Source organism: Heloderma suspectum, chromosome 3, assembly GCF_057233095.1.
Source record: "Heloderma suspectum isolate Gila_16-S chromosome 3, 16-S_ref, whole genome shotgun sequence".
Taxonomy (NCBI): Eukaryota; Metazoa; Chordata; class Lepidosauria; order Squamata; family Helodermatidae; genus Heloderma; species Heloderma suspectum.
The window spans coordinates 7,204,745-7,218,028 of NC_139460.1; the positions used below are offsets into that span (position 1 = coordinate 7,204,745).

General features: G+C 50.5%; 1 protein-coding gene across 5 annotated transcripts in view; it reads left to right on the forward strand.

Annotated features, from left to right (window-relative positions):
• The first annotated feature begins 362 nt into the window (after nucleotides 1–362).
• Nucleotides 363–13,284, forward strand: part of GDPD5 (glycerophosphodiester phosphodiesterase domain containing 5) — a 217,664-nt gene continuing 204,742 nt past the window's right edge. For 3 of the 5 annotated variants that reach the window (XM_084842420.1, XM_084842419.1, XM_084842425.1), the window contains exon 1: nucleotides 1,105–1,335. The gene's annotated coding sequence lies outside the window, so the exon portion shown is untranslated. Of the gene's footprint in view, nucleotides 416–749; nucleotides 799–1,104; nucleotides 1,336–13,284 lie in introns of those variants that run through there. The other 2 variants (XM_084842423.1, XM_084842421.1) reach the window with 2 other exon arrangements.

The following is a 13,284-nucleotide window of genomic DNA, read 5'->3' on the forward strand; positions in this document are numbered from 1 at the left end:
TGGGAGCTGTGGCCTTTTCTCACCTGGATGTATAGTGGTGGCGGTGAGATGTGTGTGCGCATACACAATGTATTATTTCTTTTATATCTCACCTTTTTTCCTACTGCAAGGAACCGAAGGCGGTTTACAGGATCTTTCTACGTTCCGCTTCATGCCCGCAAGAGCCCTGTGAGGGAGGGGATGCTGGGTCAGGGCCTGGCCCAAGTCACCCAGCGACTTTTACGGCCGAGTGGGGGGACTAGAGCCCGGGTCTCCCCAGCCCAACACTCTACCCACGTACATACCGAAACTGCACCCCGCTTGCTCGTGCAACCCTGTCCTGCAAGGATGTGCACTGCGGGGGCGGGGGGCGGGGGGGGCGTGTCGCGAGCAGGTCCTGGGGCTGCGCCCTGGATGCAACTAAGCCTCGCTCACGGTAACCCTTTCCCGCCTGGGCAGAGCTGGGGCGGGGCGCGGCTGGGTTTTCTTTTTTCAAAGTTCCGGGGCTGCGTCCTCGTAGCCGCGGCCCCTCGCCTGCCTGGCTGCGCCGCCCGAGAAACAAGCCACCAGCTGACTGGAAGACGGGCGCCGGGGCCGGAGCGCGGGAGCCGCGCCGGGCGGCGGGCCTGCGGAGGAGCGCCGTCCTGCCCGGGCGGGGCGGGGCGGGGCGGGGCGCGCGCGCGAAGCCGTGCCGGGCGCGGAGCCCCTCTCCGGCCGGCTGCGTGGCGGGGCGGAGCGGGCCCTGGCGCGGGGAGCTCCGCCCCCGCTGCTCCTTTCCTCGGCGCGGGCTCCGCGCTGGGGAAGAGCCGGCCGAGCCGAGCCGAGCCGCGGCGCGTCCCCTCGTCCTCCGCCCCCCGCCAGCCGCGCTCGCTGCCAGCCGCGATGAGCCGGCGGCCGGGGCTCGCCCGAGCGGGCTAGGGAGGCGCGCAGGCCGGGCGGAGCGAGCCAGCCAGCCAGCCAGGGCGGGCGGCGCGCGCGCGGAGAGAGCGGCTCGCTTTCGTTGCGCTGGCCGGCGCCGCGGCAACGCCACCCCGAGCGCCTCCGGAGCCGCGCCGCGCCGCGGGCTGTCCCGCGGGGGAAGAGGGAGGGGCGGCCCCGCCAGCCCGCCCGCCCTCTCCCTCCCGCGGCTCTGCGGAGCCGAGGCGCGCCGCGTGCGCCCAGCCGAGGTCCGCGCCGCGCCGCGCCGCGCCTCTCCAAGGCGCGGGGAGGCTTCGGCGCTCGCTCGGCGAGGTTACACAAGCGCTCGCGGGGAGGAGGGGGACGGCGACGAGGAAGGTCGAGAGGAGGCAGCCCGCGGGAGCGTCCCCGCTCCGAGGAACCCGGAGCCCCGGAGGGCGCCTCCGCGGACGCGCCGAGGTAAGCGCCTTCCTGCTTTCGCGATGGCGGGGCCCCTCTCGCCCCTCCGGCGCCCGGCGCACCTGGGCGGCCGGGCGGCTCCTTTTGCGCCCTCGGGCGGGGGCGGGAGGGTAGCTGTGCCCCCTCGGAGGGAGGTGGTGGCGGCGGCGGTGTTGAACAAGCTACCCGCCGCGCGCTCTGGGCTTGCCGCGGGTTGGTGCAGACAAGCCGCGCAACGCGCCTCGCCGGGGGAAGCGTGGCTTTTCCTGCGGTTGCCAACGGGCCAGGTAGAGCGAGGCTGGCTCTGCTCTTGCGCCTTCCACAGGGTCGTTGAGATGCGGGAATCAGCGGGTGAAGCTTTGCCCGGCGTGGGGCGAAATGTTACAGATCGACACAGGCGTAGCCACGGGGGCCAATTCGCGTGTTGGCAACCCTAGGAGGCCCCCAGCTCCTTTCCCTTTGCATCGGGGCAGCCCCGTCCTAGGCAAGTGTACTCGGAAGTAAGGCCCGTTCCCTTCAGCGGCGCTCACGCCCCAGTGATTGTGGACAGGGTTGCAGGCGGGGGCGGGGGGGGGCTGACTCTCAGTGTTCTTCGTTACCCCCAAAACACACCAACTTCGCCCGCTCCGCCGTGTTGCTTCCTTGGGAAGAGGCGGGCTGCTCGGCTGTTCGAAGGAGGTGCGCCTCTGCTCCCTCTCACTCCACCCGCTTAGGGGCTGAGGAGAGTTCTGTCTGCCTGGAGGAAGGCTTCTGTCCTCTCGTCCCCCACCCATAGAGCTCCTGTGCTTTATCAGCTACATGGCAGGCAGGCATTCATTAGTCCGAGCTTTTCCTAGTATGGAAACACCCGTTTGGGTACTGTACTGAATTTCTGCTGGTTAAAGGCACGGCACTCCTGCCAGAACAACCAAGGCAGCAACCCTATTTCCTTGGCATGGCGGAGGGCTACACAGTGTAGAATTCAGGGGTGGCCATCTTCTAGGGGTTGGGAGGCTGTGCCCACCCCCCACCCCCGCTGAAATTGCTGCTGCCGCCAAAGAAATTGCCACCGCCGCAAATTTAGATGATATCTATAGGAGGCTTTATTTCCTTGTAAACCAGGGTGGGTCAAAAAGATAAGTGCTGTTTTGAATTCTTAGCACATGTTGGGGGGGGTGGGCAGTGAAGAAGATGTTCGCTTGTCACACCTGGTTGGGAAAACTGGGTAGCAGAGGGAAGGAATATATGCAGTACAGGGAAGGCGCCTTTAGTCTTTGACACAACTGAGAGATGTTACGTGGGATCAGTCGCTGCAGGTCTGGCAGCATTAACACAAGAGTTACTGTTTTAATTTCATTGCAGTTTAAGAGAGAGAGGGGGGAGGGGGCAGTGTGTTACTTTCCCTTTGACGTTTGGCTGGGGTGGCTTCTGTCCCTCACTGCATTTCCATGTCAGAGGGAAAAACTTTTATCTGCCTAATTTCTGGAGGACGGGCTGCTGTTCTGGGCACAGGAATGGGGTCAGAAAGGACAGACTCTCTGGATCTCGCATGGCTGCTGCTCTCTGTCCTGTTGAAACTGATCACAACAGAATCCCGCCTTCATTCAGGAGCTTGCGTTAAAAGGGTGCAAAGGATGCTTGTCCGCTTGTGAGGATACCAGGGTGGCTTAAGGCTGCGATAGGGACAAGGTAGACTGTGGACTGTTGGCCAGTTCCTGCTGGGCTACCGATTGCCCGCCTATTCTTATGCTCTTGAGCAAGGATGTGTACCTGGAATCATGTAACCAGGCTGAGCGATGCCTTTACTGCCCAGAGATCCCTTTCCTGTGCTTTTTTTTGCATCAGTTCTGGACAAAGCAAGGCTGAAGTCCTAGGAGGCTGCCTTAGACCACATCAGACCCTTGGTCCATCTAGCTCTGTAGCGGAGCTACCGACTGGCAGCGGCTGTTCTGGGCTCTGGTCGGGAATCTTTCCCAGCCCTACCTGGAGATGCCAGCGATTGAATGTGGGACCTTCTGCATGCAAAACCTGTGTCCTGCACTCAGCCTTGGCCTCCCTCCCTGCTTTAAGAGGGAAGTGACTGTTGTGCACCTTAAATCAGAGGTGGTTTTTTCATGTCTGCATCTTCTCCAGCTCTAGCCACGTTCAGCAGCGTAGCTTTGTTTTTGTGCATAGGGAGGCATTTCCTGGCACGTGCATTTGCGCTGGCTGCTCTTGTACGTGTGGGACTTCCTGGACTTTGGTTCTCACTTGCTTAAGTGTACCCAGTTTTGAAATTCTGCATATTTTTGGATTTGAAAAATCAGATGATTTTTGGCAATAAAAATGTACCAGTGAGAATGCTGCTGCTGTGGCAGAGCGTGTTTTCTCTGGTGTACGCACATGCAGGTTTTGATGTTAATTTTGCTTCTGCAAGGCAGGCTGATGCACCGAAGGAAGAGGCTCATTTACTTGGCCTACTAATAGCATTCCTGAACTGCTTTTCTGAATCAAACGTGCCTCAGAGGGGCTCTCCTCTCGTTCCTTCTGCCCCTTTGTAGGCCCTTCACTGCCAACACCTAGAATGTAAGTGCCTTGTGCTTAGACCTTGCCATCTTTGCTTATGTTACTGTCAAGTAGGGTGGTGAACCTGCAGCCTCCAGGTTTTGTTGGACTCCAGTTCCTATCAGCCCCAGCTTGCATGGCCAGCAGTCAGAAATGATGGGAGTTGTAGTCCAGCAACATCTGGAAGGCCATAGGTCCACCACCCCTGGTCTAAAGCAGCAGATATGCTGGTGATGTGATGTGAACAATAATACTTTTAAAAATACTGTACTTGTATCTCCCTCCTTTGTTTCTTTCTTCCTCCAAAGTATTGTGGAAGTGCCTTAATAATATAATAGACACACCACGTCTAAAGGGATGTTTTGGATTGTAGAGAAATATGTGTTTTCAAGTTAATTTCTCAACGATTTCTCAGGCAAGCGTGAAGTGTCTCCCTCACTTGGCTTCATCATCCCTTTTATATTATAAATCTCTGGCTCTCTTAATTTAGAACGATAGTATTTCTTGCTCTTTCTTGCACATGCTCCACCCCCCCTTCTGTCAGATGGGGAAGTGGATGGTGCTGCTGGCTGCCAGAAAGGGACCTGTCCTTCCTGGCTTGTAAAAGTCCCAGTGGGAAATGCATATAAGTCACAGAGAAACTGTCAGCCTGGGGCAGCTCGTGGCGTGGGCCCCCCCCCAGGTACCCAGGGCAGGTGTTGTGGGGGGGCTGGCAGGGGCCCAAGAATGCATCGTCCTGGCACATAATTCTCTGTGTAAATGAATGTCAGATGCAATAAGGGCATGTTTGGGCTGGCTATTAAGCGAATTTGTTGGGAGTTTGATGACTGGATGGCTGTTTGCTTGTGGGGCTGCCTTAAAAAGCCTGTTCCTTTCTCAGGGCCAAAGACTTCATATTCTATACCTCAGTGTCTTCAAGCCATGTTCAAAGAAACTCCAGTTTTTTAGGCATTTATTGGGGGGTTCTTCAATAAGAGCCGTAATGGTGGACAACCTTCTCTGAAGGGCAGCTTCCCCCCTGTTACAAATCTTCCCTGGCGGTTCAGGCCCAAGGGGGACTTTGGCTGTGTCCTCAGCTAGGTAACCTGGTGTAACTCCCACAGCCCCTGATCATTGGCCATGCTAGCTAGGGCGGATGGGAGTTTTAGTCCCAAACATCTGGAAGGCACAGACTGCCTACCCCTGCTCTTGGTCTACGTGAGTTGACAGGCCCGGCCAACGCCCCGAGGACCCCATGTTACACTTCCCAACATGTTGCAGAGGATTCTGGGGATTCTGTGGCAGCCATGTGTCATTTCTTTGGCATACAAATCTTACATGGAAAGGGTTTGAAATTTAATACAATGTATTAAAGTTCTGCATCATTATCATTATTTTCTCTTGTGGCTCAAGGACTATTTCCATATTTTGAAACCACCATGCCTTGTGTGAGCAGATGGAATGCAGAAGGGTTTGTAGATTATTTGGTCCACAGAGGAGGGGAAAGCTGTTGGCTGTTGGTGTGGGGATGGGGAGAGGAAGTGTCTTGCTAAGTAGGTGTTGCTTCTGCTTCCTGCCGAAGCTGTCAAAGGTCTCATGTCCCGCCCATGACGGATGGGAAACGGGTTTGGTGATTTTTCAGATGTTCTGGAAAAGCTCCTGACCTGTTTGTGGTGCAGCTGTGGAGATGAAGAGGCCAAAGTGAGGCAGCTGCTCCAGGCGGCAGATGCTGGGGTGGGTGTGGTGGCAGTGGCAACACTTCCTTTGGCCATTTCTTCTGTGCCCCCCCAGCCATGCCCCCCCAGCCGAAAAACTTACCTAATTTACCTTACTACATAACATTTGGCATGTTGTCCCCCATTCCATTCAACTTTTCCTCAGCATAAATTTGCGTATTTCCTACGAATAAATATGCTTACATTTCGGGAAAGTAAAAAAAAATAAAAAAATCCGAAAGTCTGTGAACTCTGCGTGGCCTGAGGGGGTCGCTCCACAGTGGATTCCACAGGTTGGAGTTTTAGAAATCCAAGCTCATTTTAGTTTGCCTCAAATTTCTCCAGCATCCCTAATCTGTCTTGAACGTCCCACCAATCGGCTTCATGGGATGACCCCATTGGGTTCTAGTATTATGAGAGAGGAAGAAAAATGTCTCCCTATCCACATTCTCCACACCAGGCACAATTTTGTACACCTCTGTAATGTCTCCCCTGACCCTCCCTGTTACCAAGCTGAACAATTCCAGCTGTTGTAACCTTCCCTCATAGGGGAGATGCTCCAGCCCCTTGATCCTTTTAGTTGCCCTTTTCTGCACTTTTTCCAACTCCACCATGTCCTTTTCTAGGTGTGGCGACCAGAACTGTACACAACATTCCAAGTGTGGTCGCACCATAGATTTATTTAAGGGCAGTATGATATTGGCATTTTTATTCTCAATTCCTTTCCTGGATTTCGCCTTTTTTTTTTACAGCAGCCACACACTGAGTTGACAGATAGTTTTGTTTTTTCAAAGTTCGAGACAAACCGAATTTAAGACTGGGGGGAAAAAAAAAGAGAAACGGAGAGAAACGGACAGATTTGTTCACCCCACCCGGAAGAGGCTTGATCGTGTTTGTTGGGGGGGGGGAGACACTCGGTATAGATTTCCGTGCAGGTGGGTGCCTCTGCATTAGAGGGAATCCACCAATTTGCATGCCTCTCGCTTTTCTGAGCTGCTCCCTCTCTCCCCCCTCCCGCCCTGCCAAGCTGTATGGCGACATGCAAAAACACCATGTTTACATTTGAAGTGCCAAGCTCTGTGTGCTCTCCAGATTTGCCAAGCCCTGTGTGCTCTCCAGATCTTGTTTGTAGTGGCAATTTTGTTTTTCTTCTTCAGGCTTTGGGGTTATCTGGCGCCTTTAGAAACACACAACCCCAATGGAATCCCGAAGTGGCAACATCCTGGGCGCCTGAGCGAGATTAGTAAAGCCTCATCAGCTTAGTCAGGAGGGACACGCTGGGTCAATGCAAGCAATTAAGAACCTTCCCTAATGTCTTAATCAGCCCGCTTGCTCGTTACAAGCTGACACCATGCAGGTGCTGCCGTCGGCGCTGCCTCCTGAATCTGATCATGTCTCATCTGTGGGGAGAGGGGGGAGTGAGGATGGGTGTGTGGGGTGACGGCGGCTGGGATCTGTGCTCCAGTTCTGCAGAAGGAATGGTCTTTGTCACAACATCTTTAGCTGTGATTTATGCAAAAGGCAATGGAGGCTGGTGGCCCCGATGTCAGTGGGGTGGCGAATCCACTTTGGGTTTCAGTCAGAACCAATGAGAGCTCCTCTAGAGTTCTGACTGGTTCTGACTGAAACCTGGAGTGGATTCACCACCCCACTGACATCGGAGCCAGCGGCATCCACTGGCAAAAGGGGTCCAGCCCTTTCTTTAAGGAGACCCATTTGCTACGAATGGAGAAGCATTGCTACTCCTGTGCATCTTCCTTTTGTTTCTGCAGTGGGCTTATGCAGATTGCTGACTGATTGTGTCTATGGGGCGTGGGTATTCTCCTCTCCTCCCTGTCCTCCCTGGTCATAAATTGTCTCCTGTAAAAAAAATAAATTATTTATTACATTTTGTATGCTGTCCAACAGCTGAAGCTTTCTGGACTGTTCATAAAACAAACCACAAAACCACAAAATACAGTAACATAGCAAAATATAAAAATCTGAAGTTTAAAACAGATTATAAAGCCAAAGTAAAAACCAGGGTAAAAGCCAGCAGGAGTGCAAAGATCTAAAAGTGCACTAATGCGGTTTTTAAAAGTGAAGGACTATAAAAAGCCAGGGGGAAATAAAAAACATCTTCTCCCGGCACTGAAAGACCATGTAGGTGCCAGATAAGGCTTTCTGGAGAGGCTCTTTTTAAAAGCCTTTTCAGTCAGAATTCCTTAAAATACTTTCTAAAATGGCCTTCTCCAAACTAGCGTTCTCTGGATGTGTCAGGCTGCAACTCCCATCATTCCCAGCCAGCATGGCTGGGAATGATGGGAGTTGCAGTCCAGTGCATCTGGAAGGCACCAGGTTGGGGAAGGCTGTTGGAAGACTTTGCTGGAGCTCCCTGGTAAGGACAGGTAAATATAGCAGTCACTGGTAAGTATAACCTGGTAAGTACGGTAGACATTGGACAGAATCCAGAGAAATTATATCTCTATGTTTGGGGCAATATTGAACTTGATGGTGCTGTTGCAGTTCCTGCCACCAAAGAGGCAAGCTGCAGTTTGATTTTTGAAAAGCGGCTTGCCTCTTTGGCAGCAAGACCCATGCCAGTGAAATCGGGAAGCAAAACTTTAGCTGTGGATGCAGTCCTCTCCCTTTCCTTTGGATCTTTGCCTCAAGTATGTTGAACTGCATGGATTGTCAGCTACAAGAACTGCAGAGCAAGAGAGGCAGTAACAGTGCTTATGTTTTTAATTTGTTCGTTAGATCCCTGTTATTGTCCAGAGAAACAGGCATGAGGCATCATATTGGCACAATCATATTGACATTACTGGTATGAAGAACTGGGAAATATAACATTGGCAAGTCTAAGAAAAACTCAGACTAATAAACAGAGATGGGAAAATCTCATAGCATGTGTACGTGTGCTCACATTAAATCATGTGGTACTCACACCCTTGTTCCTTTTCCCATGTGCAATAGCCCAGTCTTGAAATATCTGAGAGGGGATGTCACATGACGAAGGCTCTTGAGCTATGAGCTTTAAATCCTCAGTTCGTGGCTAAGGAGAAATTTCAGCTGATTGGGTGGTCTCCGGTAACAGATTTATAATATGGGAGGTTGGGACCCTGGCCTGCCTTACAAGGTGATTGCGAGGATTACTGCGAACTTAGGGAAGTGTTTTGAGCTGTATAAAAATGTCTGTGCTTTTTTAGAACATCTGGCTGGAGGGGTATATCTTTTACGGAAATTGTAGTGTGGATTGGTTTAGCTTTTGTTGTGTCTCTCTGCAGAAGGAAGGTTAGGACCAGTCTGTTCCAACTTCTGCACGACACCCTTTCAGATATTTGGAGAATGCCATCCTGTCTCCCCCTAATGTTCTCTTTTCTAGGCTAAGCATATCTGTTCCTCATAGGACTTGGGTTCCAGGCCCCTCACCCTCCTGGTCACCCTCCTGTCGGTACAGGGTACTTTATCAGTGTCTTTTTAAAAATATACCCAGAACTGGACATAGCTCACCTACTCTGAGTAGGACTAATACTGCATACAGCCCATTGCTTCTCATGAACTGGACTTTTGTTAACTTTTGTTAATGCAGCCCAGTTGCCTTCGTTGTTTAGCAATCACATTGTATTGCTGGGTCATGTTCAGCTTGTGATGCATGAAGACACCGAGATCCTTTTCACGTGCATTGCTGCCAAGCCAGGCCACACCCATCTTTTACTCATGATCATTTTGGGCATCTAAATGTAGGACATTTACATTTATCTCGGCTGAATTTCATCTTGTCAGTTTCAGCCCAATGTTCCTGTCAGGATGCTTTTGAATCTTGATTCCATCTTCTGGGGTGTTGGATAACCCTCCCATCTTTGGGTCATCTGCAGATTTCATAAGCAGCCCCTCTTCTTCTCATCCAGGTCATTTATGGAAGTGTTGAACAGCACAGGGCATTTGACAGCCCTGGCACTTTCCACCCGAGACCTCCCTCCAGGCTGATGCAGAGCCGCTGATGAGTGTTCATGGGGTATAGTTGTTCAGCCAGCTATGAATCCACCTAACTGTAGCATAACAGTCTAGCCATCTTGTCGACAAGACTTTGGATAGGCTTTAATTTCTCTCTTTCTCCCCAACTGGGATTTTTAGTCAGTGTTTCAAAATACCTTGATTCCTGGAGACAAGGCCGCTAACTGATGGTGCTGACGGTTTAAGTGATGAAGGTGTCTATCTCAGATTCCTCTGAGGAAGCTCAGGGGTTGTACTGGGGTATATGGGATTGCTTTGGCATGGATATTTAGAAGGCAAATGAGATTTACATGCAAGTTATGATCTATGGCCAAAAGACCCGAAAGTCTTATTGGACTGATCGGTAAAAGTTAGACTTCAGTGTCTGGGGACATTTTGGAAGGAGAGGTTTAGATTCATAAGGATCCAAAGCATCCCTACACTTTCCAGCTTCCTTTTACAAGTCCACACTGATGTAGCCCTCTTTGGTTCACTAAAGCCTCTTTCCACACTGCCTCTGAAATGCTGAGAAGGAAACATCCGAGTACAAGATAGGCATCTAAGTGGCACTTCCATCAGCCCCAGGATGTTAGAATGCATTTCTTCAGTGGATTTAAGCAGCCCCTTGCAGCGTCTAACCAAGACCTTATGGAATGAACGGTGAAACGCCTTCAAACACACAGGTTGACACCCTTCCCTTTCAAGTGTCTTTTTCTGAATTAGCTGGAGGGGAAAATTCTCCTTCTGCCTTGGAATGAGCTGGAGCTACTACATGACCTTGCAATGAGGATATTAATGCTTTGCAGAAATCGATATATGTTATGTCCTCACTGTTCCCATGATCTACCAGACTAGCACTTATGTCACATAAGGAGATAAGGTTGGTCTGGCATGACTTATTCTTGATAAAGCGATGCCAGTTCCTAGTAATCAATGCATTGTTCTCTAGTTGCTCACATATCGACCTCTTAATAATCTGCCCTGGCTCTGCTTTCACCTCTTTTTGAAGATGGGGACAACATTGCCTGTCTCCAGTCTTCACACACCTCACCCATTCTCCAAAAATTCTCAGAGATTACAGCTAGTGGCTCTGAATGAGGCTCGTAAGCTCTTTCAGCACCCTGGGGAGCAGTTCATCTGGTGCTGGAGATGTGAACTCATTCAAAGTAGCTAAGTGGTCCCTTAGCCATCCCCTTACCTAAGTTGGGCTGCTAGTTCCTCCTTATCACATTTGTTCTACTTGTTCCAGGCTTTCCCAGGAAGGTAATCTTGCCCTCTGTACATCAGTAAGAACTGTCTTTAATATAAGCGATTCATAAATATTGTTAAACACACGTGCACGCACAAAACACCCCTTGTGGAAGAAGACTGAGGCAAAATAGACATTCTGCCTTCTCTCTGTCACCTGTTAACAATTCACCATCTTCCCTAAGCAGCGGATCCACCTCTTTCTGATCTTCTCGTTTCAAGAGTAGCCAAAGAAGCCCTTTTTGTTGTTTTAGCATCCCCCACCAGCCTCAGCTCAGTTTGGGCCTCTGTCTTTCTGACACCATCCTTATAGGTTCAGGCTATTCTGTTGTACACCTCCTTGGCAATATCTCCCTCCTTCCGTCTCCTGTACATGACCCTTCTGAGTTTCACCTTATCGGAGAGCTCCCTGTGCAGCCACACTGACTTCCTTAAATGTCTCTGTTTTTTCCTTCTCATGGTATCAGTTTGCGATTGTGTTTTCAGTATTTACGTTTCCAGAATTTCCTATCGCTCTTGAATGTTGTTTTATTTTTTTCCTTTTGGAATTTCTGCATATGGGATCTTACCCATCTGTTCTCTGAGCTTTCTGAAATCGGCTTTCCTAAAGTCCAACATACTCAACTGATGCCTGCTGGCTGGGGATGATTGGAGTTATAGTCCAGCACATCTGGAGGGCACCAGGTTGGGGAAGGCTGCACTAAGGCTGTCAACAGCTATTAGTCATGATAGCTAAATGGAACTTCCATGAATAAAGACAGTGTGGTGTAATAGAGTGTTGGCCTGGGACTTGGGAGATCTTGGCTCTAGTCCTCACTCAGCTATGAAGCTCACTGGGTGACTTTGGGCCAGTCATTGACTCTCAGCAGAACCTACCTTAGAGGGTTGTTGTGTGAATGAAATGGAGGGAAGGAGGACCATGTAAGCTGCCTTTGGCTCCTTGCAAGAGGGAAAAAAGAGAGGATATCAATAATAATAATAATAATAATAATAATAATAATAATAATAATAATAATGTGCCTCTGAGCACCAGCAGCTGAGGATACACAGCAAGTGATGGCTGTCACTTCCATATAAGCACACCGAGCAATCTGGCTGGCCGCTCTTTGAACATCAGAAGCTGCCTTGTGGAGTGGACTCTAAGGTGCCACAAGAATTTGTCTTACTGCAACAGATTAACACGGCTGCCGCTCTGGAAGTTGGTGGCTTTCTTCCAGGTGAGGCAGTTTGTCTCAACTGTAGCCCAGTATTGGGAGATGTTGGGGCTTGGACCTTCTGCCTGCAAAGCAAACGTGAGCTGTGCTTCCTCTCCTGAGAAATAGAATGTGGGACATAGTTGGACAGTGGCGTTGATTGGTGTTTTTTTTTTTAAAGGCAAGTGATTTATATAAATCACAAGATATATATGGATTTCGTGGTGGCTTTGCCTTCATGCATCAGATTGTTGGGATCACATTTTTAATCAGATTTCTATTATTACTAAACAATTAGTTCCCAAGACCCCATTACTCACACTCCTTTCCCAATGGATAGGTACAAAATTATTACATAAGGAACTTTAAATTTTTCTTTTAACAGCAGTTTGACTTACAATAGGAGGGAGTTGGAAATCTTCAGATTTTACTTCAGAGATTTAGTGTAGTTGTGTATGGAAGCTTGCCCTGATGGAAAAGCTAACTCACAACTTATGTATGGCAAAGGGGCGTACTAATTCTGAAGCATATGATACTACTTGGCTTCCTTTTGTCACCCATTTATCTGAAATCTCTTAATAAAGATATATGGATTTCTCTCATTCTGGGAAAAATTCTGCATGAATGCAGAGTCTAGGCAAATATTTTCCCTGTGTTTGCCCCGAAGGGAGCATTCTAGGATCTCCTGGGTAGAGGCAAACCTATGTGGTGGGTGGGGAAAAGCCATGTTTTAAACCAGAGGTGGGTAACATTGGCCCATCAGCTGCCTATACCCCCCAGCCTATTATGTGGCTCCCACTACCACCCCTCCACCAAAATTCAGCAATGTCGTTGTGGGGGAAAAGTGCAGATTTTCCTTTAAAACAAGGAGAAACAGTGGTCCCCCCTACCACTCCTGCGCTGCCGAATTTCAGCAGCAAATTTGGCTGCATTGTAGTATCAATTCCGGGGCCAGTATGGCCCCCACTGGGTTCCGGGGGTGGGGGTGGAAATTGGCCCCTGTTCCCCACGCCTGTTTTAAGCCCTGATAGGGAATGAGACAAGCTCGTGATAGACCTGGTACACCAGCCTCCCCCAACCTGGCAACCTGCAGATGGTCTGGATGACCAACTCCATCATCCCCAGTCATTTTGGCAGGTGAAGATGGGGTCTGTTGTCCAACCCACCTGGAGGGCTGCATTATATCTTTGGGTGGCCTTCGCCTGCCAGCAAGTAATTCCGGGTAACTCTTCACATTCATATGTTTCCCAGCTGTGCAGAATTCTCAGTCCAAAACTCTCACTGGAACGAACGTACCCCCCCCAGTCACACCCACCCCCACACACACACCCACACCC